This window comes from Acipenser ruthenus, chromosome 35 (genome assembly GCF_902713425.1).
Source record: "Acipenser ruthenus chromosome 35, fAciRut3.2 maternal haplotype, whole genome shotgun sequence".
Classification (NCBI taxonomy): domain Eukaryota; kingdom Metazoa; phylum Chordata; class Actinopteri; order Acipenseriformes; family Acipenseridae; genus Acipenser; species Acipenser ruthenus.
In genome coordinates this window covers 6,464,246-6,492,081 of record NC_081223.1, presented here as the reverse complement: position 1 = coordinate 6,492,081, position 27,836 = coordinate 6,464,246, and the positions used below count along the sequence as shown (strand labels likewise).

Sequence of the window (27,836 nt, the reverse complement as noted above, 5' to 3'; positions counted from 1 at the left end):
TATTCAATATTTGACCAAAAAAGAGGGGATATGGCAGGAAGACAAATAAGAGAATAATCTTTTTTTTATTGTATTTTCTTAATTAAACAGGAAATAGAAAACTTTTTTTTTTTCTCAGCGTCTTTTCTGTGTTTTCAACGTGTTGTGTTGTCAGGATACCGTACACACTTAACTCGCTCAGTCAAAAATAGATTTTTTGAAGCTTAACTATTTAATTTATTTTTTTGAAATATTTTAAAAAAATCTCCCAATTTGGAATATCCAATTGTTTTTTTTATGGCGCTGCTGCAGCTTCCCGTATCGACTCGGGAGAACGAAGACTCATCATGCGCATCCTCTGAAACAAATGCCGTCAGCCACCCTCCTCTTGTCACACTGCAACAGCAAAGCCAGCCGCACCTGGCTGTAGCGGTGTTGGAGGAAACGCAGTTCCGCCCACAACTCGCAGGAGACCGGTCGCCACAGGAGTTGCTGGAGCTTGTTGAGACAATGATTACCAAGCTGACCTAAACCCTCCCAACCCGGGTTGCACTCTGCCAACTGTGCGTCGCCCCCTCGGCGTTCCTGTCGGCGATGGCATAGTCTGGATTGGAACCAGCGATCTCCAGGCTATAGGGCACACCCTGCATTTCAGATGAAGCGCCTCAGCTGGATGCGCCACGCTCCCCCCAACAATTCAGCAATTCAGTAGGCTACGTTTGACCCGTTCAGTTAACCAGTGCAGTGTTTTTCACTAGTTTTCTGTTAGGTTATCATCTGTTTTCTTTCTCAGTATTAGCCGTGATTTCCTGGAAAATGTGACAGTGGCGACCTGCAAGTTTGGTCCATCCATAATTAAATACTCTACTGCAGTTACTGCTTGCTCTTAAATATAACTCTATTTAATGTATTGCAGCTGCTCTTATTTAAACTGCCTTTACATTGATTTCCACATTCCATTTTGCACTCGTTATTCGTCCGATTTGATCTCCATTCTGCTTCCAAGCTGATGGCTGGGAAGCCTATGGTTTCTGTTAGGATTAAATAGCTACGTATTTTGAAATAAAGATGTATTCATTATTATGAACGTTAACAGAAAGTATATTGTATTTACTTTTCCCATGTGTGCTTGCCTTGTACAAATCTGACAGAGTTTCAACAAAGGCATTTGACTTGGGTTCATTAGTTAGCCTATACTGCCATCTATAGCATTACTGCGGGAGCCGTTTACTTCTTTTGGATATTTTCACAACTAACCGTGCGAGCATGTAGTCGTGGCCGAGTGGTTAAGGCGATGGACTTGAAATCCATTGGGGTTTCCCCGCGCAGGTTGGAATCCTGCCGACTACGTAAGCTTTGTTTTTAATTGATTGTATGTGTTCATTGTTAATACATGTTTAAAGCACAGGAAGTCTGAAATATTACTGGTTGTACTTCATATCGCTTCAGTTCATTTTGTTAAAGATTGTTCATTTTGGCACCATTACAAATGCTGTGGTTTCTTTAAAGAAGAAAAGCCATGGCCCGTACGGGGATCAAACCCGCAACCTTGGCGTTATTAGCACCACGCTCTAACCAACTGAGCTAACCGGCCACACACTCAAAACTTGATACTAGAACCCGAGGAAAATAAGTCCTGCGGACATTATGATTGTTCTACCAAGATGTTCTCATGTTAAACTGAACAATAACACATTCAAAGTATTGGAAAGGCATAGAGGCCTCGTCATAATGAGGCAGTTTAACAGTGTGAAGGATGTGGTGAGGTGCAGGCTTGCGGTGACTTTCTCTCATTTAACGACCTTGTGATTTGAATACTAACAAGAAAAACAAATCAAATTACCAAGCATTCGATGGACGTTTTAAGAAATAAATAAACAAAAAGATTTGTCAGAAGTGGGATTCGAACCCACGCCTCCAGAGAGACTGCGACCTGAACGCAGCGCCTTAGACCGCTCGGCCATCCTGACTTACACCGACGACTTTGCACAACACTGCAGTACACTGCTGAACCTCCAATGTCTGACGCTACAGTAAATCACCTGGTGTGTGCGTGAACTTATTCTTTTTCTGTTTATATTAAGGAGGGCGACCTGTTTCGTCGCATTCTATATGGGATCACAAGGACACTCCTCTTACAGACAGAAAATATACGGCAAACAGAGCGATCGCTTCACGGTTAGAAACAAATCAGAACAGTCTGTTAGCAAATTAACTTCATGAAAAAAAAAACACACAGGCATTACATAAATGTTACAGATATGTTTCGTAGACACAAAAGTTGTAACATAATTGAGTACATTTGTAAACTATCCGCCAGTAACAGACATTATCTCACATTATCTCTAGTTTCAAACGCATTATCACAGGCGGCACAATTACGACATGGAAAAAAATCCAGTATATTTGTCCAGTACACCTAGATCTCTCGAACATTAAAATGAGTCAGCCCTTAAAAAAACACTGTCCGTGTTCATTTCTATGTATATGACATTGTCTATACACAATACCTGTCATGTAAGCCTATTGGTATCAAACCGATCACAATTAATGTGATATGTGTTTTCAGTCAGATTGATAGTTTTAATCAATCATCGAAAAAGCAGCAGTGCTTTGCAACTGTAGGTCGTCTTGCGTACCTTTTGGTAAGATACCCACTCAGAACGTGTCCGCATCCTCCAGCCCCCTAAGGAACACTGGAGCGGTCATCAATAACAGGGAGCAGTTGGCCAAAAAACAACACTCGCTGTCTCCACGCTCAAAAACGAACACTCTCACTCTTCCTCGTGGATAGCGAGTCCAAACAATTTATGAACGCATTTCGCTGGCAAATCACTATAGAAATGATCCCTGAAAGTATTGTTTTATGGGCAAGTGGCCGACCCTCTCCCTCCAACTCTGAGTGGCACCGGTAGCTGTGCCGCTGACAAATAAACAGGAGCTTTCATATAATGCAATTGCTGTTGCCCAGTGAGGTGTTACAACAACATTTCAAACTCATTCCAAACTGCAGGTGGTTAAAAGCTTAATTGGGTTCAAGTTTCTCGTATGATTTAAAAAGTAGGAGCCAGTTGCCTCATTTGCATTGTCTGTCTTCCTCCTTTGCACTGTGAAGTCTATCAAATGTGTACTTAAAATCTGAATACGATTCCCATTTGAATCGTATATATTTGGTTTCCATTTTAGCTGTATGCATACACACTGCTCTGTCGAGCTCCCAGGGTGTTATCTAATAAAACACCATAATCGGTTAGCACGTTCGGCTGTTAATCGTAATTTTGGTGTTTCAAGCCCACGCAGAGATGATGCTTTTTGCATTTCTTTATCGCATTAGAAAATGGCACTGTAATACGTTTTATTTCCTCCAATTACACTAAAGAAAAAATGTGCTGTTTTTTTAATTCAAAAAATTAATTAAGAAAAAATAACCCTAGTCGTGCTGTTTAGAAAAACCCGGTATCGAAGCAGGGACCGTTACAGTCTAACGCTCTCCCAACTGAGCTATTTCAGCTTGACGCGCGTTTCCTATCGAGACAGCATTCTTTTCGTCAATCGCCTTTTTGTCAAGCCAGTAAACCTGCATGTAATGAGAAACGTTCAACAGTTCGGAAACACCACAATAGAATCCAATGCCTTTGCAAATGTGTTTCCAAACTGTTAGTTTTTCTCCCAAATGCGGTTTCTCAAAAAATGGTTTTGCCTACTTTTTATTATTATTATTACTTTTTCCAGAGTAAGACCAAAAGGCAAACATCCAGGAAATAGTTAAACACTGCTACAGCGCTTGAACTGTCTCAACAAACGTTTAGCTCTAAAACGTGTACATTAAAAGTCTATTAACATCTTTAACACAATAATCTGTGTTCCAATAGCGGTTAATCCACATGGTGATCAATAAAGTGAATGCTGGCTTTGTTCACATATTAGCAAGACGTTTTCACGATTCACGCATATTCTGAACAAGCACACAGGAAAATAACTGCTTTATTGGCTCTGGTCTTGTATCGTCACCTTGATTACTGTCCGTAAGAAGTGGCATTAATCAGAAACCTAATTATGTAAGGTTCCCAATGCGCAAATACGCAGCATATTTAAACTTCTTCACAATCTTAAATCTTCCCACATGAATGTCAAATACGTACTGACAAGTACGGCCCTTTCCCAATGTAACACTCTGCTGTGTTTGAACACCAATGATGGCTTGGATTTGATGTATTAAACCACGATACTATTGTTCCCACTTTCTTTAGTACTACCAAATGTGTGATGCGTGTCAGCCCTTGTGGCCTAATGGCTAAGGCACTGGCCTCCTAAGCCAGGAATTGTGGGTTCGAGTCAAATCTGAGGTGTGATTTTGTTATAGGAGGCTGCGTGGTCCAGTGGTTAAAGATAAAGGGCTTGTAACCAGGAGGTCCCCCTGTACAAATCCCACCTCAGCCACTGACTCATTGTGTGACCCTGAGCAAGTCACTTAACTTTCTTGTGCTCCGTTTTCGGGTGAGATGTAACTGTAAGTGACTCTGCAGCTGATGCATAGTTCACACACCCTAGTCTCTGTAAGTCGCCATGTATAATAAAAACGAACATAATTATGGTATGTTTTATTAGCATGAAATATTTTGTAGATCTTGTTATCTGCTAAGTCCGCTCACGCTAGCCAGAACGTGCTCGAGTGCTCTGGCAACAGCCATGAAGCAAGTCAATTTTTCAGTTCAAATGAATAACTACTTTGTTTTTGTGGATGGGGGTGTTTTTTGAAAAGATCAGTTAAATAGCTACGTATTTTGAAATAAAGATGTATTCATTATTATGAACGTTAACAAAAATTATATTGTATTTACATTTCCCACGTGTGCTTGCCTTCTACAAATCTGACAGTTTCAACAAAGGCATTTGACTTCGGTTCATTAGTTAGCCTATACTGCCATCTACAGCATTACTACTGGTTTCGTTTACTTCTTTTGGATATTTTCACAAATACTCGTGCAAGCATGTAGTCGTGGCCGAGTGGTTAAGGCGATGGACTAGAAACAAGGAGGGGGAAATTGAATAAAGCCAGCCAATAGCCATATTTTAAAAGCATGGGGTATTAGACCAACATATAGCAGCGATTACACTTCTCTTTAAGAGTGCTAGGTGATTGGAAACAGCTCTTCCCAGCAAGGGTTCAACAACAAAAGCCATATTGTTAATACACACAAGTTTTAACAGTATTAGGGAACGTTAGCTGCAACATTACAGGTTTAACTATATTAGAGCAATTCAACAACAATACAAGTTTAGTTAATATAATTAGCAGCAACGTTCAGGTTTAGCAGCGGTGTAGCATAAGTAAACACAACCAAAAGGTGTGGGGACATTTACCTGCTGCTGGAACACTTTTAATCTAACAAAACAAAATTGATGAGACCGGGATTTAACCACACGTCTCAGAGCTTTATTCAACAGACTAGCTCTCGAATTATCCAACACTTTACTTTTGGAATATACTCACACGGCTGTAACACCGCAGACACAGAAACAGCGCGTCTCCAGAACACTCATCTACAGCAGCAGCACACCGAATCTCAGGTCCCACGCACCTGTCGGTACTTCCTCTCTCACCCCGCCTCAGAGAAATAAACTTTCTCCCATCAGCCCGGCTAGCTCAGTCGGTAGAGCATGAGACTCTTAATCTCAGGGTCGTGGGTTCGAGCCCCACGTTGGGCGTCCTTTTTAAATACAAATTGTAGATATTTCTTCGAGGCAACGGAGCAATGTCTGATTCTGTTCACACTGTATAAAGTATTGCAACACAATTACTTATTGGTCATTGTCATATAACAATTGCTATTGTAAAATGCGTGCATCCTTTAAAGCTATACCGATATTGAAATAAAGAATCTTACTTTCGTGGGTTGGCTTCAATCTGTTTCTTTTTTTACACTTGTCATTACATCATTCATGGAGCAAGTTAGTATGTGCGTAATAAACCCAATCGGGCCTTGATACAATAGACAACCCTAGTCTGTGCAGAAATGAAATAATGCGGTTTTCTACTATAGCAAACGCCGCTTGTCAGAATGGCCGAGTGGGCTAAGGCGCCAGACTCAAGGACGATTGTGTGTTCTGGTCTCCGAATGGAGGCGTTGATTCAAATCCCACTTCTGCAGTTCCCTTTTACTTATTTTTTAAATGAATAAATATGTTCATTTTACTATAGATTGTTTCAAGGAAATCAACAGCTGATAACAAACTCTTGTCAGCACTCAATACCATTTTAATTTCCATTTTAAATCGGACTAAAATAGCGTTCCTAACACAGATTGCATTTTTGTTGTAAACTGGCTACTTGTCGAAGTCACTGAAAAATATTTTGTGTAGAAACATGTGTTATTTAACTAAAGATTGTTTTAATATTTCAAATAATACATTACTTTGAAAAACATCTCCGACTGCCACTGGATCGTGGTCTCGGGCTGGGATGCGGACCATTGAGAACAGTACAAACGATCTATTAGTGGAAGTAGCTTACATGAGAAATGCCCTCGTTTAACATGCTAGGATGATCGACTTCGGTATTCTCCAACTGCTGTTTACATTTTCTAACACGTTATGAGGACGAATACAAAGGTTGACAGCTTCCATGTAAGTGGGGGTAAGCACAAGTTATTTTCAGATGTAATGTCTATTTTAAACTCAATCTAGTCCTGCGTAGTGCAAAAGACATTGCTATATTTTTATATTAGTCAAGCCCTATTTAAAGTGTTCATAAATTGTTTTAACATTAGCAATGATCAATTTAAATGTGGTTATTGATTTAAACAACTGAACAATTGTGGGCTTGATGGTTTCTTTTTTCTATGTTTCTACCGGAATGAGATACACACTCAAAATGTGTCCCCTTCCTTCAGCAACCCCCGACTGAAGATTGAAGTGGTCATTCCTTGCAGCGAGTAGGTTCCCGATAACAACACTCATTGTCAGCTCGGTGCTCAGAAGAAAACACTGCCACTCCTCCTGGTGGATACCGAGACCAATCCCTTCAAAACGTGTTTCATTCTAGAAATGATCCTTGCAAATATAGTCTTAACTTTTCTTAGCAGACCGTCGCCCCCAACTGGCAAGCTCTACTTCATATGAAACAATGACTGGGCAACAACGAGGTGTTACATTAACAATACAAACTAACTCGAGACAGCCAAGCCGTTAAAGCATACCTTAAGTTTGTCGCGTGATACAAAAGCAAGTATTGGCATTTTTGCATCGTCTGCCTCGTCAAACAAGCTGGAGCCACAGCACACAGTGCTGCTGCATCGGGACACAGATTGTGGATTTCTAAGCGACTGAATAAACGAGCTGAGACTACTTTTGAAAGAAATTGAAAACATACCTCTAGTCGAAATATTTGCAATTTAGTTAATTAAATTATTTTTTTTTAATTTGCAATCACAGACTACATTGCCAAAATAAAAATAAAAAAACAACTGACAATCTGATTTGCTCGTATCAAGCTGCGATGAAGCCTATGAGAATCCCTGGCACCATTAAAGGGGAATTAGCTCAAATGGTAGAGCGCTCGCTTAGCATGCGAGAAGTAGCGGGATCGATGCCCGCATTCTCCAAATAATTTTAAAGTATCTGCGTATTTTGTCCCGGCGCATTATGGAGATAAATACAAAGTGTGACAATTCTTTGTAACAGAGACGCCCACCATGCATGTGTATTTTAATGCACAGTCTGCTAATTTGTAATAATCCCCGGACTGAAAAACTGCACCGTGTGATATTTTGTAGGTCTTCTTATCTCCTATGTCACTAACGCTAGGCACAACGTGCCCGAGTGCTGTAGCAGCAGCCATGAAGCACGTTAGTTTTTCAGTAGAAATAAGGCTTTTGTGTATGGGTGTTTTGAAAAGATCAGTTAAAGAAAAACTCTTAGTTTTTCTCCCAAATGCAGTTTCTCAAAAAATGGTTTTGCCTACTTTTTATTATTATTATTACTTTTTCCAGAGTAAGACCAAAAGGCAAACATCCAGGAAATAGTTAAACACTGCTACAGCGCTTGAACTGTCTCAACAAACGTTTAGCTCTAAAACGTGTACATTAAAAGTCTATTAACATCTTTAACACAATAATCTGTGTTCCAATAGCGGTTAATCCACATGGTGATCAATAAAGTGAATGCTGGCTTTGTTCACATATTAGCAAGACGTTTTCACGATTCACGCATATTCTGAACAAGCACACAGGAAAATAACTGCTTTATTGGCTCTGGTCTTGTATCGTCACCTTGATTACTGTCCGTAAGAAGTGGCATTAATCAGAAACCTAATTATGTAAGGTTCCCAATGCGCAAATACGCAGCATATTTAAACTTCTTCACAATCTTAAATCTTCCCACATGAATGTCAAATACGTACTGACAAGTACGGCCCTTTCCCAATGTAACACTCTGCTGTGTTTGAACACCAATGATGGCTTGGATTTGATGTATTAAACCACGATACTATTGTTCCCACTTTCTTTAGTACTACCAAATGTGTGATGCGTGTCAGCCCTTGTGGCCTAATGGCTAAGGCACTGGCCTCCTAAGCCAGGAATTGTGGGTTCGAGTCAAATCTGAGGTGTGATTTTGTTATAGGAGGCTGCGTGGTCCAGTGGTTAAAGATAAAGGGCTTGTAACCAGGAGGTCCCCCTGTACAAATCCCACCTCAGCCACTGACTCATTGTGTGACCCTGAGCAAGTCACTTAACTTTCTTGTGCTCCGTTTTCGGGTGAGATGTAACTGTAAGTGACTCTGCAGCTGATGCATAGTTCACACACCCTAGTCTCTGTAAGTCGCCATGTATAATAAAAACGAACATAAATATGGTATGTTTTATTAGCATGAAATATTTTGTAGATCTTGTTATCTGCTAAGTCCGCTCACGCTAGCCAGAACGTGCTCGAGTGCTCTGGCAACAGCCATGAAGCAAGTCAATTTTTCAGTTCAAATGAATAACTACTTTGTTTTTGTGGATGGGGGTGTTTTTTGAAAAGATCAGTTAAATAGCTACGTATTTTGAAATAAAGATGTATTCATTATTATGAACGTTAACAAAAATTATATTGTATTTACATTTCCCACGTGTGCTTGCCTTCTACAAATCTGACAGTTTCAACAAAGGCATTTGACTTCGGTTCATTAGTTAGCCTATACTGCCATCTACAGCATTACTACTGGTTTCGTTTACTTCTTTTGGATATTTTCACAAATACTCGTGCAAGCATGTAGTCGTGGCCGAGTGGTTAAGGCGATGGACTAGAAACAAGGAGGGGGAAATTGAATAAAGCCAGCCAATAGCCATATTTTAAAAGCATGGGGTATTAGACCAACATATAGCAGCGATTACACTTCTCTTTAAGAGTGCTAGGTGATTGGAAACAGCTCTTCCCAGCAAGGGTTCAACAACAAAAGCCAGATTGTTAATACACACAAGTTTTAACAGTATTAGGGAACGTTAGCTGCAACATTACAGGTTTAACTATATTAGAGCAATTCAACAACAATACAAGTTTAGTTAATATAATTAGCAGCAACGTTCAGGTTTAGCAGCGGTGTAGCATAAGTAAACACAACCAAAAGGTGTGGGGACATTTACCTGCTGCTGGAACACTTTTAATCTAACAAAACAAAATTGATGAGACCGGGATTTAACCACACGTCTCAGAGCTTTATTCAACAGACTAGCTCTCGAATTATCCAACACTTTACTTTTGGAATATACTCACACGGCTGTAACACCGCAGACACAGAAACAGCGCGTCTCCAGAACACTCATCTACAGCAGCAGCACACCGAATCTCAGGTCCCACGCACCTGTCGGTACTTCCTCTCTCACCCCGCCTCAGAGAAATAAACTTTCTCCCATCAGCCCGGCTAGCTCAGTCGGTAGAGCATGAGACTCTTAATCTCAGGGTCGTGGGTTCGAGCCCCACGTTGGGCGTCCTTTTTAAATACAAATTGTAGATATTTCTTCGAGGCAACGGAGCAATGTCTGATTCTGTTCACACTGTATAAAGTATTGCAACACAATTACTTATTGGTCATTGTCATATAACAATTGTTATTGTAAAATGCGTGCATCCTTTAAAGCTATACCGATATTGAAATAAAGAATCTTACTTTCGTGGGTTGGCTTCAATCTGTTTCTTTTTTTACACTTGTCATTACATCATTCATGGAGCAAGTTAGTATGTGCGTAATAAACCCAATCGGGCCTTGATACAATAGACAACCCTAGTCTGTGCAGAAATGAAATAATGCGGTTTTCTACTATACCAAACGCCGCTTGTCAGAATGGCCGAGTGGGCTAAGGCGCCAGACTCAAGGACGATTGTGTGTTTTGGTCTCCGAATGGAGGCGTTGGTTCAAATCCCACTTCTGCAGTTCCCTTTTACTTATTTTTTAAATGAATAAATATGTTCATTTTACTATAGATTGTTTCAAGGAAATCAATAGCTGATACCAAACTCTTGTCAGCACTCAATACCATTTTAATTTCCATTTTAAATCGGACTAAAATAGCGTTCCTAACACAGATTGCATTTTTGTTGTAAACTGGCTACTTGTCGAAGTCACTGAAAAATATTTTGTGTAGAAACATGTGTTATTTAACTAAAGATTGTTTTAATATTTCAAATAATACATTACTTTGAAAAACATCTCCGACTGCCACTGGATCGTGGTCTCGGGCTGGGATGCGGACCATTGAGAACAGTACAAACGATCTATTAGTGGAAGTAGCTTACATGAGAAATGCCCTCGTTTAACATGCTAGGATGATCGACTTCGGTATTCTCCAACTGCTGTTTACATTTTCTAACACGTTATGAGGACGAATAAAAAGGTTGACAGCTTCCATGTAAGTGGGGGTAAGCACAAGTTATTTTCAGATGTAATGTTTATTTTAAACTCAATCTAGTCCTGCGTAGTGCAAAAGACATTGCTATATTTTTATATTAGTCAAGCCCTATTTAAAGTGTTCATAAATTGTTTTAACATTAGCAATGATCAATTTAAATGTGGTTATTGATTTAAACAACTGAACAATTGTGGGCTTGATGGTTTCTTTTTTTCTACGTTTCTACCGGAATGAGATACACACTCAAAATGTGTCCCCTTCCTTCAGCAACCCCCGACTGAAGATTGAAGTGGTCATTCCTTGCAGCGAGTAGGTTCCCGATAACAACACTCATTGTCAGCTCGGTGCTGAGAAGAAAACACTGCCACTCCTCCTGGTGGATACCGAGACCAATCCCTTCAAAACGTGTTTCATTCTAGAAATGATCCTTGCAAATATAGTCTTAACTTTTATTAGTAGACCGTCGCCCCCAACTGGCAAGCTCTACTTCATATGAAACAATGACTGGGCAACAACGAGGTGTTACATTAACAATACAAACTAACTCGAGACAGCCAAGCCGTTAAAGCATACCTTAAGTTTGTCGCGTGATACAAAAGCAAGTATTGGCATTTTTGCATCGTCTGCCTCGTCAAACAAGCTCGAGCCACAGCACACAGCGCTGCTGCATCGGGACACAGATTGTGGATTTCTAAGCGACTGAATAAACGAGCTGAGACTACTTTTGAAAGAAATTGAAAACATACCTCTAGTCGAAATATTTGCTATTTAGTTAATTAAATTTTTTTTTTTTTTAATTTGCAATCACAGACTACATTGCCAAAATAAAAATAAAAAACAACTGACAATCTGATTTGATCGTATCAAGCTGCGATGAAGCCTATGAGAATCCCTGGCACCATTAAAGGGGAATTAGCTCAAATGGTAGAGCGCTCGCTTAGCATGCGAGAAGTAGCGGGATCGATGCCCGCATTCTCCAAATAATTTTAAAGTATCTGCGTATTTTGTCCCGGCGCATTATGGAGATAAATACAAAGTGTGACAATTCTTTGTAACAGAGACGCCCACCATGCATGTGTATTTTAATGCACAGTCTGCTAATTTGTAATAATCCCCGGACTGAAAAACTGCACCGTGTGATATTTTGTAGGTCTTCTTATCTCCTATGTCACTAACGCTAGGCACAACGTGCCCGAGTGCTGTAGCAGCAGCCATGAAGCACGTTAGTTTTTCAGTAGAAATAAGGCTTTTGTGTATGGGTGTTTTGAAAAGATCAGTTAAATAGCTACGTATTTTGAAATAAGGATGTATTCATTATTATGAACGTTGGCAGAAAGGATATTGTATTATTATTTCCCACGTGTGCTTGACTTGTACAAATCTGATAGAGTTTCAACAAAGGCATTTGACTTGGGTTCATTATTTAGCCTATACTGCCATTTACAGCATTACTGCGGGTGTCGTTTGCTTCTTTTGACAATAATACGGCTGTTTTCAAGGAAAACCGTGAGAGCATGTAGCCGTGGCCGAGTGGTTAATGAACAAACAGAGCTGTCAGAAATGGAATTCGAACCCACGCTTCCAGGGTAACTGTGATCTGAACGCAGCGCCATAGCTCGCTCAAACATCCTGAATTAGACACGTCTTTTTACAACATTGCAGTACACTGCTGAACCTCCGATGTCTGACGCTGCAGTAAATCAACTCGTGTGTGTGTGTGTACTTATTCTTTTTCTGTTTATATGAAGGAGGGCGACCTGTTTTGTCGCATTCTATATGGGATTGTAGCAGCCACACCCAGTGACACCCAGTGAGAGTCCTAATACCGACACTACTAAAAATTAATTTAAATGTTTGGAATAGGAATGACAACAGAATGACAAAGGCAGAATAACAATTCACAAAGCTTTATTACAATGATCCATGATTCACATAAATCAGTTCAAATAACTAACAATAAAATGTATTAAAGTTGTACTAAAAACAAGGAGGGGAAATGGAATAAAGCCAGCCAATAGCCACATTTTAAAAGCATGGGGTATTAGACCAACATATAGCAGCGATTACACTTTTCTTTAAGAGTGCTAGATGATTGGAAACAGCTCTTCTCAGCAAGGGTACAACAACAAAAGCCAGATTGTTAATACACACACGTTTTAACAGTATTAGGGAACGTTAGCTGCAACATTATAGGTTTAGCTATAATAGAGCAATTCAACAACAATACAAGTTTAGTTAAGATAATTAGCAGCAACGTTCAGGTTTAGCAGCGGTGTAGCATAAGTAAACAGAACCAAAAGGTGTGGGGACATTTACCTGCTGCTGGAACACTTTTAATCTAACAAAACAAAATTGATGAGACCGGGATTTAACCACACGTCTCAGAGCTTTATTCAACAGACTAGCTCTCGAATTATCCAACACTTTACTTTTGGAATATACTCACACGGCTGTAACACCGCAGACACAGACACAGCGCGTCTCCAGAACACTCATCTACAGCAGCAGCAGCACACCGAATCTCAGGTCCCACGCACCTGTCGGTACTTCCTCTCTCACCCCGCCTCAAAGAAAGAAACTTTCTCCCGACAGCCCGGCTAGCTCAGTCGGTAGAGCATGAGACTCTTAATCTCAGGGTCGTGGGTTCGAGCCCCACGTTGGGCGTCCTTTTTAAATACAAATTGTAGATGTTTCTTCGAGGCAACGGAGCAATGTCTGATTCTGTTCACATTGTATAAAGTATTGCAACACAATTACTTATTGGTCATTGTCATATTGCAATTGCTATTGTAAAATGCGTGCATCCTTTAAAGCTATACCGATATTGAAATAAAGAATCGTACTTTTATGGGTTGGCTTCAATCTGTTTCTTTTTTTACACTTGTCATTACATCATTCATGGAGCAAGTTAGTATGTGCGTAATAAACCCAATCGGGCCTTGATACAATAGACAACCCTAGTCTGTGCTGAAATGAAATAATGCGGTTTTCTACTAAAGCAAACGCAGCTTGTCAGAATGGCCGAGTGGTCTAAGGCGCCAGACTCAAGGACGCTGTCTTTCCAAAGAATTGTGTGTTCTGGTCTCCGAATGGAGGCGTGGGTTCAAATCCCACTTCTGACAATTCACATTTACTTATTTTTTAAATGAATCAATTTGTTCATTTTACTATAAAGGATTGTTTCAAGGAAATCAACAGCTGATACCAAACTCTTGTCAGCACTCAATACCATTTCCATTTTAAATCGGACTAAAATAGCGTTCCTAACACAGATTGCATTTTTGTTGTAAACTGGCTACTTGTCGAAGTCACTGACAAATATTTTGTGTAGAAACATGTGTTATTTAACTAAAGATTGTTTTAATATTTCAAATAACATATTACTTTGAAAAACATCTCCGACTGCCACTGGATCGTGGTCTCAGGCTGGGATGCGGACCATTGAGAACAGTATAAACGATCTATTAGTGGAAGTAGCTTACATGAGAAATGCCCTCGTTTAACATGCTAGGATGATCGACTTCGGTATTCTCCAACTGCTGTTTACATTTTCTAACACGTTATGAGGACGAATACAAAGGTTGACAGCTTCCTTGTAAGTGGGGGCAAGCACAAGTTATTTTCAGATGTAATGTCTATTTTAAACTCAATCTAGTCCTGCATAGTGCAAAAGACATTGCTATATTTTTATATTAGTCAAGCCCTATTTAAAGTGTTCTCAAATTGTTTTGACATTAGCAATGATCAATTTAAATGTGGTTATTGATTTAAACAACTGAACAATTGTGGGATTGATGGTTTCTTTTTTCTACGTTTCTACCGGAATGAGATACACACTCAAAATGTGTCCCTTTCCTTCAGCAACCCCCGACTGAAGATTGAAGTGGTCATTCCTTGCAGCGAGTAGGTTCCCGATAACAACACTCATTGTCAGCTCGGAGCTGAGAAGAAAACACTGCCACTCCTCCTGGTGGATACCGAGACCAATCCCTTCAAAACGTGTTTCATTCTAGAAATGATCCTTGCAAATATAGTCTTAACTTTTATTAGCAGACCGTCGCCCCCAACTGGCAAGCTCTACTTCATATGAAACAATGACTGGGCAACAACGAGGTGTTACATTAACAATACAAACTAACTCGAGACAGCCAAGCCGTTAAAGCATACCTTAAGTTTGTCGCGTGATACAAAAGCAAGTATTGGCATTTTTGCATCGTCTGCCTCGTCAAACAAGCTCGAGCCACAGCACACAGCGCTGCTGCATCGGGACACAGATTGTGGATTTCTAAGCGACTGAATAAACGAGCTGAGACTACTTTTGAAAGAAATTGAAAACATACCTCTAGTCGAAATATTTGCTATTTAGTTAATTAAATTATTTTTTTTAATTTGCAATCACAGACTACATTGCCAAAATAAAAATGAAAAACAACTGACAATCTGATTTGCTCGTATCAAGCTTCGATGAAGCCTATGAGAATCCCTGGCACCATTAAAAGGGAATTAGCTCAAATGGTAGAGCACTCGCTTAGCATGCGAGAAGTAGCTTGATCGATGCCCGCATTCTCCAAATATTTGTAAAGTATCTACGTATTTTGTCCCGGCGCATTATGGAGATAAATACAAAGTGTGACAATTCTTTGTAACAGAGACGCCCACCATGCATGTGTATTTTAATGCACAGTCTGCTAATTTGTAATAATCCCCGGACTGAAAAACTGCAGCGCGTGATATTTTGTAGGTCTTCTTATCTCCTATGTCCGCTAACGCTAGGCACAACGTGACCGAGTGCTGTAGCAGCAGCCATGAAGCAAGTTAGTTTTTCAGTAGAAATAAGGCTTTTGTGTATGGGTGTTTTGAAAAGATCAGTTAAATAGCTACGTATTTTGAAAAAAGGATGTATTCATTATTATGAACGTTGGCAGAAAGGATATTGTATTATTATTTCCCACGTGTGCTTGACTTGTACAAATCTGATAGAGTTTCAACAAAGGCATTTGACTTGGGTTCATTATTTAGCCTATACTGACATCTGCAGCATTACTGCGGGTGTCGTTGACTTCTTTTGACAAAAATACGGCTGTTTTCACGTAAAACCGTGAGAGCATGTAGCCGTGGCTGAGTGATTAAGGCGATGGACTAGAAATCCATTGGGGTTTCCCCGCGCAGGTTCGAATCCTGCCGACTACGTAAGCTTTGTTTTTAATTGATTGTATGTGTTCATTGTTAATACATGTTTAAAGCTAGGAAGTCTGAAATATTACTGGTTGTACTTCATATCGCTTCGGTTCATTTTGTTAAAGAATGTTCATTTTGGCACCATTACAAATGCTGTGGTTTCTTTAAAGAAGAAAAGCCGTGGCCCTTACGGGGATCGAACCCGCGACCTTGGCGTTATTAGCAACACGCTCTAACCAACTGAGCTAACCGGCCACACACTCAAAACTTGATACTAGAACCCGAGGAAAATAAGTCCTGCGGACATTATGATTGTTCTACCAAGATGTTCTCATGTTAAACTGAACAATAACACATTCAAAGTATTGGAAAGGCATAATTAGAGGCCTCGTCATAATGAGGCAGTTTAACAGTGTGAAGGATGTGGTGAGGTGCAGGCTTGCGGTGACTTTCTCTCATTTAACGACCTTGTGATTTGAATACTAACAAGAAAAACAAATCAAATTACCAAGCATTCGATGGACGTTTTAAGAAATAAATACACAAAAAGATTTGTCAGAAGTGGGATTCGAACCCACGCCTCCAGAGAGACTGCGACCTGAACGCAGCGCCTTAGACCGCTCGGCCATCCTGACTTACACCGACGACTTTGCACAACACTGCAGTACACTGCTGAACCTCCAATGTCTGACGCTACAGTAAATCACCTGGTGTGTGCGTGAACTTATTCTTTTTCTGTTTATATTAAGGAGGGCGACCTGTTTCGTCGCATTCTATATGGGATCACAAGGGCACTCCTCTTACAGACAGAAAATATACGGCAAACAGAGCGATCGCTTCACGGTTAGAAACAAATCAGAACAGTCTGTTAGCAAATTAACTTCATGAAAAAACCACACAGGCATTACATGATTGTTACAGATATGTTTCGTAGACACAAAAGTTGTAACATAATTGAGACAATTTTTAAACTATCCGCCAGTAACAGACATTATCTCACATTATCTCTAGTTTCAAACGCATTATCACAGGCGGCACAATTACGACATGGAAAAAATCCAGTATATTTGTCCAGTACACCTAGATCTCTCCAACATTAAAATGAGTCAGCCCTTAAAAAAACACTGTCCGTGTTCATTTCTATGTATATGACATTGTCTATACACAATACCTGTCATGTAAGCCTATTGGTATCAAACCGATCACAATTAATGTGATCCGTGTTTTCAGTCAGATTGATAGTTTTAATAAATCATCGAAAAAGCAGCAGTGCTTTGCAACTGTAGTTCGTCTTGCGTACCTTTAGGTAAGATACCCACTCAGAACGTGTCCGCTTCCTCCAGCCCCCTAAGGAACACTGGAGGGGTCATCAATAACAGCGAGCAGTTGGCCAAAAACAACACTCACTGTCTCCTTCACGCTCAAAAGCGAACACTCTCACTCTTCCTCGTGGATAGCGAGTCCAAACACTTTAAAAACGCATTTCGCTTTCAAATCGCTATAGAAATGATCCCTGAAAGTATTGTTTTATGGGCAAGTAGCCGACCGTCTCCTTCCAGCTCTGAGTGGCACCGTTAGCTGTGCCGCTGACAAATTAACAGGAACTTTCATATAATGCAATTGCTGTTGCCCAGTGAGGTGTTACAACAACATTTCAAACTCATTCCAGACTGCAGGCGGTTAAAAGCTTAATTGGATTCAAGTTTCTCGTATGATTTAAAAAGTAGGAGCCAGTTGCCTCATTTGCATTGTCTGCCTTCCTCCGTTGCACTGTGAAGTCTATCAGATTTGTGCTTAAAATCTGAATACGATTCCCATTTGAATCGTGTATATTTGGTTTCCATTTTAGCAATATGCATACACACTGTTCTGTCGAGCTCCCAGGGTGTTATCCAATAAAACGATAGGTTGCGGATGCAACCCCGGTTCCCTGAAAGAGAAAATAACCATCAAGGTATGGGACATTGCCGTCAGGCAGTAGGGATTGGCTGAGCTTTATGTCAAAGCTGCCTATTGGCCTCCGCGCAAGCTGCCGTGTAAGCCCGCCCCCCTGGGAGCTTACTATACGCAGCGCGCGGAGAGTCACTTCCTCTTTTGCCCTTCAGGCCGTGAATGCCTCCAGAGCAACCACGCGGCTAGATGGTTATTTTCTCTTTCAGGGAACCGGGGTTGCATCCGCAACCTATCGTTCCCTTTCAAGTCGAAAATAACCATCAAGGTATGGGAACAGTGTACCCAAGCCGTCGCGAGAGAGGATTCTCGGCAGTAGGACAGCCTTACGTCATAACGCAACTGCGTAGGCAGTACATCTACACATATGCGGAGCTGCGCCTCAGCGTCTATGCTCGCAATGACACCTGTCCCAAGGTGGAATAGTCACACCATATTGTCAACCACTCTAGACGTCCGCAACCTGAGGCGTCATAGAGTGCAACACAGATGCTCCAAATGACGGAGCAGAGGATTCCAGTACATTTAACCGGTAGAACCTCGTAAATGTATGCGGTGTAACCCAACTGGCTGCAGCGCAAATGTCAGACATCGGCACCCCTCTAAAGAGGGCCCAGGATGTTGCCATACCCCTAGTGGAATGTGCCTTCAACTGCCCTGGTGGCGGAAGGCCCATAGTATCAAATGCTAACTGAATAGCATCCACTATCCAATGAGAAAGGCGTTGCTTAGACAGCGGCTGACCCAAAGTTTTAGAACCATGGCATATGAACAGCTGTTCTGTTTGCCTCACAGTCTTCGTGCGATCAATATAACACCTCAATGCCTGCACAGGGCAGAGCATGTGTAACCGCTCTTCCTCTGGGGAAGAAAAAGGAGGAGGATGGAACGCCATCAACTCGACTGGTTGGCTCATGTGAAACGGGGATATGACCTTGGGTAAAAAGGCCGGATTTGGACGCATGGAGACCTTAGAACCGTCTCCTGCGAAACGAGTACATGATGGATGCACCGAGAGTGCATGTAACTCGCCCACACGTTTTGCTGATACCACTGACAGCAAAAACGCAGTCTTAATAGACACGAACTTCATTTCCACACTGTGGAGAGGCTCGAACGGTGCCTTGGTAAGGGCTTCTAGCACCACATCAAGGCTCCAAGACGGTAAACTGGTCGACCTTGGAGGCCACAAGCGTCTTGCGCCCTTTAGGAACTGAGATGCCAGGAAATGGCAACCAGGTGATAACCCGTCAATGCGTACATGGCAAGCCGAAATAGCGGCCAAATACACTTTAAGTGTAGAGGGAGACTTACCCTCATCTAACAGCTTCTGCAGAAACTGTAATATCACTGCCATAGGGCAGGAGACCGGGTCATGGCCCTCAGCCAGACACCAACTCTGAAACAATTGCCATTTATACGCATATTGCGACCGAGTAGAGGGCGCTCTCGCACTCTGAATGGTGGATATAACCGCCGTCGAAAGCCCTAAGGCTGACAGGCGCTCCCGCTCAGGGGCCAAGCCCATAGCTGCATGAGCTTGGGTTTCAGGTGCCATAGCCCTCCTTGGGCTTGGGACAACAGGTCCGCTCGCAGAGGGAGCTCCCTCGGGCGACCGTGCAACAACTGCACTAGACTCGGGAACCATATCCTCCGAGGCCACCGAGGAGCGATCAGGATCACTGTCGCTTGCTCTACCCTGACCTTCTGCGGGGAGCATCGGAATCGGTGGAAATGCATATAGGAGCCCTGGCGGCCATTCGTGAGCCAGTGCATCGACTCCTAGGGGGCTGTCGAGGTCCTTCACCGAGAACCATAGGGGGCAGTGCATGGTCTCTCGTGAAGCGAAGAGATCGACTTGCGCTGTGCCGAACCAGTCCCAAATGCGCTCTACCACCCGAGGGTGAAGACGCCATTCGCCTGCAAGAGGACCTCCTCTGGACAGGAGATCCACTGCGTAATTGACTCTGCCCGGTAGGTGAACCGCCCGCAGAGAGGCTAAACGCGGTTGAGCCCAAAGCAACAGCCGTGTTACCAACCGGTGAAGACCGGGGGACCGCAAGCCGCCCTGGCGGTTGATATACGCCACTACCGTGGTGTTGTCTGACCGCACTAACACGTGCTTGCCTAGAAGCACTGGCAAGAAGTGCCGCAGTGCAAGGTCCACCGCTCTGAGTTCCAGAGCATTGATGTGGGCCGACCTCCAGGGTCCTGACCACACTCCGCGAGTCCCCGACCCGTTCCAGACTGCTCCCCAACCTTGGTTGGAAGCGTCGGTCATAATAACCTCCCTTCGGAAGATGGGACCCAAGCGTACGCCCTGGCGGATGTTCGACGGAACTTTCCACCAGCGCAGTGCTTCCCAGCAGGTTCGGGATACCCTCAACCTGCGGTGTTTGTCTCTCCGCGGATGCAACGCGAAGGCATTGAACCAGGCCTGCAGAGGTCTCTGGTGTAGTAAGCCCAAAGGAAGGGCTTGCGAGGCAGCAGCCATCAACCCCAGCATGCACTGACACAGCTCCATGCTGACTGTTTCTCTCAACCTGAATAGGGAGAGACACCGCTCCAGTGAGGCAACTCTTTGTGTCGACAGGGTCGCTTCCATGGACACAGAGTCCAGATGCAGACCCAAGAATTCGGTCTGTTGGCTCGGCACGAGGCGGCTCTTTTCTGAATTGACCTTCAGACCTAGCCGCTGAAGATGGTCTGTAACCATCACTGTGTGCTGTGCCAACTGCTCCTTTGACTGCGCGCAGACGAGCCAGTCGTCCAGATAGTTCAGCAGTCGGATGCCTTGAGCCCGCAAGGGGGCTAAAATGGCGTCCATACACTTCAAAAAGGTTCGAGGAGCTAGAGACAGGCCGAATGGCAGGACACAAAACTCGTAGACCCTGCTCTGAAATGCGAAACGTAGGTACTTCCTGTGACCCGGACAGATGGGAACGTGAAAGTATGCATCTGTGAGGTCTACGGTGGTAAACCAGTCGCCCTGCCGGACAGACTGGACAATGTGCCTGTGCGTAAGCATCTTGAACGACAACACCCGTAGGTATTTGTTCAGTAGTCGCAGATCTAAAATAGGGCAGAGCCCGCCGTCCTTTTTTGGCACTAGGAAGTACTTGGAGTAGAACCCCTGGTCGGTCAGAGCAGGGTCTACTAGTTGAATGGCACGCTTCTTGAGCAATGCCTGTATTTCTGCATTTAGAGCTGAGGACTGAACCGAGTACTTCACTGCAGTTACCACCACTCCCCTGAAGGGGGGGGGGTTTAACCGGAATTGAAGGGTGTACCCGGTGAGTATAGTCTTGCGCACCCAGATGTCGTTGGTGCATTGTTGCCAGAACAGAAGCTCTGGAACAGTGTAGGGGTGGGTTAATGGCTGCCAGGGTTTCTCAGGGCTGCTTAGGCTGCGCTCGCTCACGAGGGGCCTGACCAGAGCCACGAGGGCGTGGTCTGCTACCTCCTCTGGGGCGCCACCCTCCGTGCTGCGGTCTTGCAAACGCGGGTTGGCTGCGTGCTGAAACCCCCAAAGGGGCGGTTTTACTGCCCTGTGGGTGCGCTTGCTGCTGCGGCGGCGCCCTGCGCCATTGGCGCTCCTGCGGCCGCCTTGGCTGGAAAGGCTTGCTTGGCCACATCTTAGCCAACTGCTGCGACGCCTCATGCGCCTTGACGGAGCGTTGCAGCATCTCCTCCACCGCTGGGCCAAACGTGTGCCCCGGGGATATAGGAGCATCTAGCAACGGGGCCTTATCAGGCTCCTGTACCCTGGCCTGTGAGAGCCAGAGCTGCCTCCTTGCCACTACAAGGGAAGCAATGCTCCTGCCCTGTGCTCGCGCATTCAGCTGAGCCAGCTTAACCAAAAGCTGTGCAACTGCACCCAGCTCGGTTCTAAGTCCGACGGATGGGGACTCAGGCAGGTCGCGAATCAGCGCCGCCTGGTAGACTGTCAGGAGGCTGGCCACGTTAGACAGTCTAACTGCCTCTGTAGCCGCGGCATAACCCTTTTTTAGGTGGGCCTCCGTAATCCTACACTGCCTGTTAGGGCAGGAAGGGTCCTTAGCCAGCCCCGATAATGTCGGCGCCTTTACTAGCACGGCGAACGCGGCGCCCACTGGCGGAAAGGACGCTAATCCAGCTTCGCTCGCCCCGTGCATGGTAAAAGCCGAAGCCTTGCGAGAAGTCGCCGGGGCGAAGGCCGGGGCTCCCCAGGTGGACTGCACCTCCTTAATAAAATCCGGGAATGCCGGGAGCATCCTGGACTGAAGCAGCGGAGCCGATGGCAACTCAAATAAAGAGCGTCGTGTTGGCTCTGACGCAGGCCAGTCCACGCCTAAGTGACGGGCTGCCCTCTCCACCACTGACCAGATAGGGTCATTAGTATCCAGCACTTCAGGGTCGTCCTGCCCAGAGTGCTGGGATGCCACCTCAGGCTCTGTGTCCTCAAAGAGCGGGTCTGCATCAGATGCGTCCCTTGAGACAGCATCTGCGTCCCACTCTACTTCCTGGGGCACTGGTGGAGGAACCGTCAGCTGACTAGTGCTGGGTCCGGTTACTAGCTCTGGGGCCCGAGGCGCCACATTTGCTAGGGTCATAAGGAGGGATTGTTGTCCCATCATGAGCTCCATAAATTGTGACATCTTGGAGGTGAGCTCAGCCACCCCAGATGTGTCCTGGTAACGCCTACCCCTCCGAGGGGAGCGAGAATGCCTTCTCCGGCAAGCCGATCGAGACCTGGATCGAGACTCCCGAATCTGAATTGCTCATATCAAGCTGCGATGTAGCCTATGAGAATCACGGGCATAATTCGAGGGGAAATAGCTCAAATGGTAGAGCGCTCGGTTCTCATGCGAGAAGTAGCGGGATCGATGCCCGCATTCTCCAAATAGTTTTAATATATCTGCGTATTTAGTCCAAACGCATTATGGAGATACATACAGTGTGACAATTCTTTGTAACAGAGTCGCCCGCCCTACATGTGTATTTTAAAGCACAGTCTGCTAATTTGTAATATTCCCGCAGACTGAAAAACTGCAGTGCGCCCTCCATCGTATGCCTTCCGAGAAGCACAAAGGGAGATTTTTTTATATTTTTTAGCAATTGAAGAGTTTGTGTTAATTGAGAATAAATATAAATGGCTTGAAGTTTGCTTTAATTTGTAACGTGTTTGTAATGAATTAGTGGTTTTTTACTATCATTGTACTGTATACTAGCTACTGTTGCATGTCCAGGAGCTTGTTAATCAGCTTCCCATATGGTCTAGCGGTTAGGATTCCTGTTTTTCACCCAGGCGGCCCGGGTTCGACTCCCGGTATGGGAACGTCTTTGTTATTGTCATTTTGTTACAGAACTGTGGTCATGTGTAATGTGTTTTCATTATGATGATAAACCTACAGTTACTTGAAATTATATATATATATATATATATATATATATATATATATATATATATATATATATATATATATATATACACAGAATGATGCAATGCATTTGACTCTATTCACATCACCTCACATTTCACTGGTTGCCTACGAGGGCTTGAGAGGGGTGATGTAAAAGTGAGAGAGAAAGAGCAAAGTTTAAACACATAACATACAACAATCTGACACTCGCTCCCGACGGGTCAGGCAGCATCCTCTGGCTGCTGGGCATTTAGTGGAACAAGAGACAGGAAAGGGACCAACAGGACAAAAGGACAGATCCTTCGCAACTCAGTGCGGCATCCTCAGGCAGCTAAGCTGTCAGCTGGGCAACGTGGAGAGCATAGGAAATGTGTCTCTGGTCCGTTTAGGAGAGACAAAAACAGAGAACCCCCTCCGTTTAGGACAGGCGGAAACAGAGAAACGATGGAATGCTGTCAGTAGTGTGCAGTGGCCTGCTATAGAGAGCAGAGAGCTGCTGAATGCAGTGGAAATTGGTATTTGAGAGTTAAGGTGTTTAAGATGATGTCGGAGATGGGTCTGCCTTTGGGCAGAGATGAAGAATGCGTAGATCTGAGGCCTCTGCAGAACCTGAGAGGATGAGAATGCGTTGCTCGGAGGCTGCTGCAAAACCTATTGATTTGATCAGGAGCAGTCTAAGAGTGTATTGTCTATTGCGGTGTTGGAGGACTCTTGACTGAAATGTTGATAATCGTAGGACATAGTTTCCGTATGTGCCTGGAAGCTCAAATTGAATGAAATGGACTTTGAAAGTTGTATTAAGTGCCTTGATGAATTTGGGGGCAAATGACGAAGTGCAAATCCGGGAGCAAGAAGGTTGCAGGAATGGCCTGATGCAAGAAAGCTGGAAAATTTATGTGACAGTGGATTCTTAACATCTCAGAAAGCTGATAAGCATGGCTTCATGACCAGACCCTCGAAGGGAGGGGTTTTGATTTGAAATAATCAAGTTAATATATTAAGCAAAAGAGGTTGAGGCAGGAGGGGTCTGAGAATCCCTCGGAAAGACAACGAACTGCAGGAATTGATAGAAAGTTTGGAGTGTGCGAGATTCGCAGCGATAGCAAATCAGTTTAAATTATGTAGTTTGTGGTGTTATGCTGCCATCTCGAGGTTGCGATTGGAATTGAAACTATTGGCTTCAGTGAAGCAGGGTAGCATATATTTGGTTATTGCGATTAAAATCCTTGTCTATGGATAAAACGTTTGCTTTAGAACAGTTAGTGGTGATATAAGTAAGTTAACGTAGGTCTAGAAGAGGAGCCTGCAGTATTTAGATGTCATAATTCGGCGAGTTGAAGCTCTCATGTTGCAAAAGCGCAGCAGCAGGAGCCAGAAGATTGCAGTAGTGAGGCACAGGCTCGCATTACCTGTTAAAGCTGCCTGGTCGCCATGGCAACTTAGCACTCCCAGTAGTCACTCGATGAGGCGTTGCCATGGTAACCATGGTCTGTGAGGCGCCTTTGTGAAAGAGTTGCAGTGCAGCGGTGACGTCGGAACAGTCTTTCTGATGAAAACGCAGAGCAAGCTGAGAATGACGCTGCGCTTTGTACGGCGCTGTAGCTGCGCTGGAGACTGGAGGGAGCAGAGAAGACTAACGGTGGAGCTCCTGTAGAACAATACAAAAGCTGAATGATGAAAAGAATCACCTGAGCAGGTAGGAAAATAGCTGATACTGTCTACCAGCGCTGAGCAGAGAAATGACCTGTAGTGAAAGGAGCGAATAACAAAAAAACAAACACAGACCAAAAACAAACACAGACGAAGGGCGGAAGCAGTGCTGGGTGTATAAATAGAAAAGAAGGAGAGATTGAAATGCAAGCTACCTAACGGGATTGCCCATACCGCTCTGGTCACGCCATTTTTACCTGAAAAAACACAGCAGCGCAAGATAATGGCAGAGAGACTGGAACTTGATTGAAATAGTTTTGTCGCTATATAATCAATACATTGTATAAATAAATGTCCGGAGACATTCAAATCCAGGCACGTTAAAAAATGAAATATAGTGGAATAGAAATAAAGACGGTTTTGACCTCGACGTGATTTGAACACGCAACCTTCTGATCTGGAGTCAGACGCGCTACCGTTGCGCCACGAAGTCCTGGCATGGTGCATGCTTGTTATGCAATGCTAGAGTGCACAGCGTGACGTGACAGAATGCAATAATGTGTTAATTTACCAAAAGAAACATAAATAAATGTGTAGGTATTTATTGGTGAATAAACTATCTTGCTTCTATGATGGGACCAGAGACCTTACATCCGCATTCTAATGATCGTCCCACCCCATAGAGACTTTGTCTTGACCAGGGATTAATATAATTTAAAAACAAACTGCGATGGTTCCACGCGATGTGAATGTGAATAGAGTCAAATACATTTGCATCATTCTGTATATATATATATATATATATATATATATATATATATATATATATATATATATATATATATATTTCGAGTAACTGTAGCTTTATTATCATATTGAAGACACATTACACATGACCACAGTTCTGTAACAAAATAACAATAACAAGAACGTTCCCATACCGGGAGTCGATCCCGGGCCGCCTGGGTGAAAACCAGGAATCCTAACCGCTAGACCATATGGGAAGATGAGGGGCAAAATCATGGACATGCAACAGTAGCTAGTATACAGTACAATGATTGGTAAAAACACAAGAACCGATATTTCATTATAAACACGTTACAAATGAAAGCAAACTTCAAGCCATTTATTTTTATTCTCAATTAACACAAACTCTTTAATTGCTAATAAATAAATAAATAAATAATCTCCCTTTGTGTTTCTCGGAAGACATACGATGGACGGCGCACTGCAGTTTTTCAGTCTTGGGAATATTACAAATTAGGAGAATGTGCTTTAAAATACACATGTAGGGCGGGCGTCTCTGTTACAAAGAATTGTCACACTTTGTATTTATCTCCATAATGCGTTGGGACTAAATACGCAGATACGTTAAAACTATTTGGAGAATGCGAGCATCGATCCCGCTACTTCGCGCATGTTAAGCGAGCGCTCTACCATTTGAGCTAACTCCCCTCGAATTGTGTCAGCGATTCTCATAGGCTACATCGCAGCTTGATATGAGCAAATCAGATTGTCTTTTTTTTGTGGGGGGGGGGGCAAGGCAATGTAGTCTGCCATTTGCAAATTCAAAACATTTTTTTTATTAAATAGCAAATATTTCGACGAGAGGCATGTTTTCAATTTTTTTGCCAAAACTTGCTTTTGTATCACATGACAAACTTAAGGTATGCTTTAACGGCTTGGCTGTCTCAAGTTAGATTGTATTGTTAATGTAACACCTCGTTGTTGCCCAGTCATTGTATCATATGAAGTAGAGCTTGCCAGCTGGGGGTGACGGTCTGCCAATAAAAGATAAGACTATATTTGCAAGGATCATTTCTAGAGTGAAACTGTTTTGAAGGGATTGGTCTCGGTATCCACCAGGAGGAGTGGGAGTGTTTTCTTCTCAGCACCGAGCTGACAATAAGTTCAGTTGTTTAAATCATTAAGCAAATTTCAAATGGATCACTGCTAATATTGAAACAATTTAAGAACACTTTAAACAGTAATGTGATTTGCACTACGCAGGACTAGATTGAGCTTAAATAAAGACATTACATCTGAAAATAACTTGTGCTTACCCCCACTTACAAGGAAAGTGTCAAACTTTGTATTCGTCCTCATAACGTGTTAGAAAATGTAAACAGCAGTTGGAGAATGCCGAAGTCGATCATCCCAGCATGTTAAACGAGGGCATTTCTCATGTAAGCTACTTCCACTAATAGATCGTTTATACTGTTCTCAATGGTCCGCATCCCAGCCTGAGACCACGATCCAGTGGTCGACGGAGATGTTTTTCAGTAATATGTTATTTGGAATATTAAAACAATCAAGTTAAATACATGTTTGGCCACAAAATATTTTTCAGTGACTTCATCAAGTAGTCTGTTTATAACAAAAATTGCAATCTGTGTTAGGAACACTATTTTAGTCTGATTTAAAATGGAAATTAAAATGGTATTGAGTGCTGACAAGAGTTTGGTATTAGCTGTTGATTTCCTTAAAACAATCTTTTATAGTAAAATGAACACATTTATTCCTTTTAAAAATAAGTAAAAGTGAACTGTTAGAAGTGGGATTTCAACCCACGCCTCCATTCAGGGACCAGAACACACAATTCTTTGGAAAGACAATGTCCTTGAGTTTGGCGTCTTAGACCAACCGGCCATTCTGTCAAGCTACGTTTGTTATTGTAGAAGACCGCATTATTTATTTCAGCACACACTAGGGTTCTCGTATCAAGGCCCGATTGGTTTTATTACGCACATACCAACTGATGCTCCATGAATGATGTTAAGACAATTCTAAA

At 43.0% G+C, this 27,836-nt stretch overlaps 17 non-coding genes across 17 annotated transcripts; 7 read left to right on the top strand and 10 right to left on the bottom strand.

The window, feature by feature from the left end:
* The first annotated feature begins 1,247 nt into the window (after positions 1-1,247).
* On the top strand, positions 1,248-1,329 carry trnas-uga (transfer RNA serine (anticodon UGA)). The gene has a single exon. It is a non-coding gene; the product is annotated as a tRNA-Ser (tRNA).
* Positions 1,330-1,499: 170 nt separating this feature from the next.
* trnai-aau (transfer RNA isoleucine (anticodon AAU)) lies at positions 1,500-1,573 on the bottom strand. Its single transcript has one exon. It is a non-coding gene; the product is annotated as a tRNA-Ile (tRNA).
* Positions 1,574-1,867: 294 nt separating this feature from the next.
* Positions 1,868-1,949, bottom strand: trnal-cag (transfer RNA leucine (anticodon CAG)). Its single transcript has one exon. It is a non-coding gene; the product is annotated as a tRNA-Leu (tRNA).
* A 683-nt stretch (positions 1,950-2,632) lies between these two features.
* Positions 2,633-2,845, bottom strand: LOC131705426 (small nucleolar RNA U3). Its single transcript, XR_009310383.1, has one exon. It is a non-coding gene; the product is annotated as a small nucleolar RNA U3 (small nucleolar RNA).
* Positions 2,846-5,615: 2,770 nt separating this feature from the next.
* trnak-cuu (transfer RNA lysine (anticodon CUU)) lies at positions 5,616-5,688 on the top strand. Its single transcript has one exon. It is a non-coding gene; the product is annotated as a tRNA-Lys (tRNA).
* Positions 5,689-6,843: 1,155 nt separating this feature from the next.
* LOC131705533 (small nucleolar RNA U3) lies at positions 6,844-7,049 on the bottom strand. Its single transcript, XR_009310486.1, has one exon. It is a non-coding gene; the product is annotated as a small nucleolar RNA U3 (small nucleolar RNA).
* Positions 7,050-9,874: 2,825 nt separating this feature from the next.
* On the top strand, positions 9,875-9,947 carry trnak-cuu (transfer RNA lysine (anticodon CUU)). Its single transcript has one exon. It is a non-coding gene; the product is annotated as a tRNA-Lys (tRNA).
* Positions 9,948-11,103: 1,156 nt separating this feature from the next.
* On the bottom strand, positions 11,104-11,309 carry LOC131705558 (small nucleolar RNA U3). Its single transcript, XR_009310511.1, has one exon. It is a non-coding gene; the product is annotated as a small nucleolar RNA U3 (small nucleolar RNA).
* A 2,147-nt stretch (positions 11,310-13,456) lies between these two features.
* trnak-cuu (transfer RNA lysine (anticodon CUU)) lies at positions 13,457-13,529 on the top strand. The gene has a single exon. It is a non-coding gene; the product is annotated as a tRNA-Lys (tRNA).
* A 347-nt stretch (positions 13,530-13,876) lies between these two features.
* Positions 13,877-13,987, top strand: trnal-caa (transfer RNA leucine (anticodon CAA)). The gene is made up of 2 exons: positions 13,877-13,914; positions 13,942-13,987. It is a non-coding gene; the product is annotated as a tRNA-Leu (tRNA).
* Positions 13,988-14,697: 710 nt separating this feature from the next.
* LOC131705577 (small nucleolar RNA U3) lies at positions 14,698-14,903 on the bottom strand. Its single transcript, XR_009310529.1, has one exon. It is a non-coding gene; the product is annotated as a small nucleolar RNA U3 (small nucleolar RNA).
* Positions 14,904-15,973: 1,070 nt separating this feature from the next.
* trnas-aga (transfer RNA serine (anticodon AGA)) lies at positions 15,974-16,055 on the top strand. Its single transcript has one exon. It is a non-coding gene; the product is annotated as a tRNA-Ser (tRNA).
* A 541-nt stretch (positions 16,056-16,596) lies between these two features.
* On the bottom strand, positions 16,597-16,678 carry trnal-cag (transfer RNA leucine (anticodon CAG)). Its single transcript has one exon. It is a non-coding gene; the product is annotated as a tRNA-Leu (tRNA).
* Positions 16,679-17,357: 679 nt separating this feature from the next.
* LOC131705604 (small nucleolar RNA U3) lies at positions 17,358-17,572 on the bottom strand. Its single transcript, XR_009310554.1, has one exon. It is a non-coding gene; the product is annotated as a small nucleolar RNA U3 (small nucleolar RNA).
* Positions 17,573-23,238: 5,666 nt separating this feature from the next.
* On the top strand, positions 23,239-23,310 carry trnae-uuc (transfer RNA glutamic acid (anticodon UUC)). The gene has a single exon. It is a non-coding gene; the product is annotated as a tRNA-Glu (tRNA).
* Positions 23,311-25,466: 2,156 nt separating this feature from the next.
* trnaw-cca (transfer RNA tryptophan (anticodon CCA)) lies at positions 25,467-25,538 on the bottom strand. Its single transcript has one exon. It is a non-coding gene; the product is annotated as a tRNA-Trp (tRNA).
* A 439-nt stretch (positions 25,539-25,977) lies between these two features.
* trnae-uuc (transfer RNA glutamic acid (anticodon UUC)) lies at positions 25,978-26,049 on the bottom strand. Its single transcript has one exon. It is a non-coding gene; the product is annotated as a tRNA-Glu (tRNA).
* Between the last annotated feature and the right edge of the window lie 1,787 nt (positions 26,050-27,836).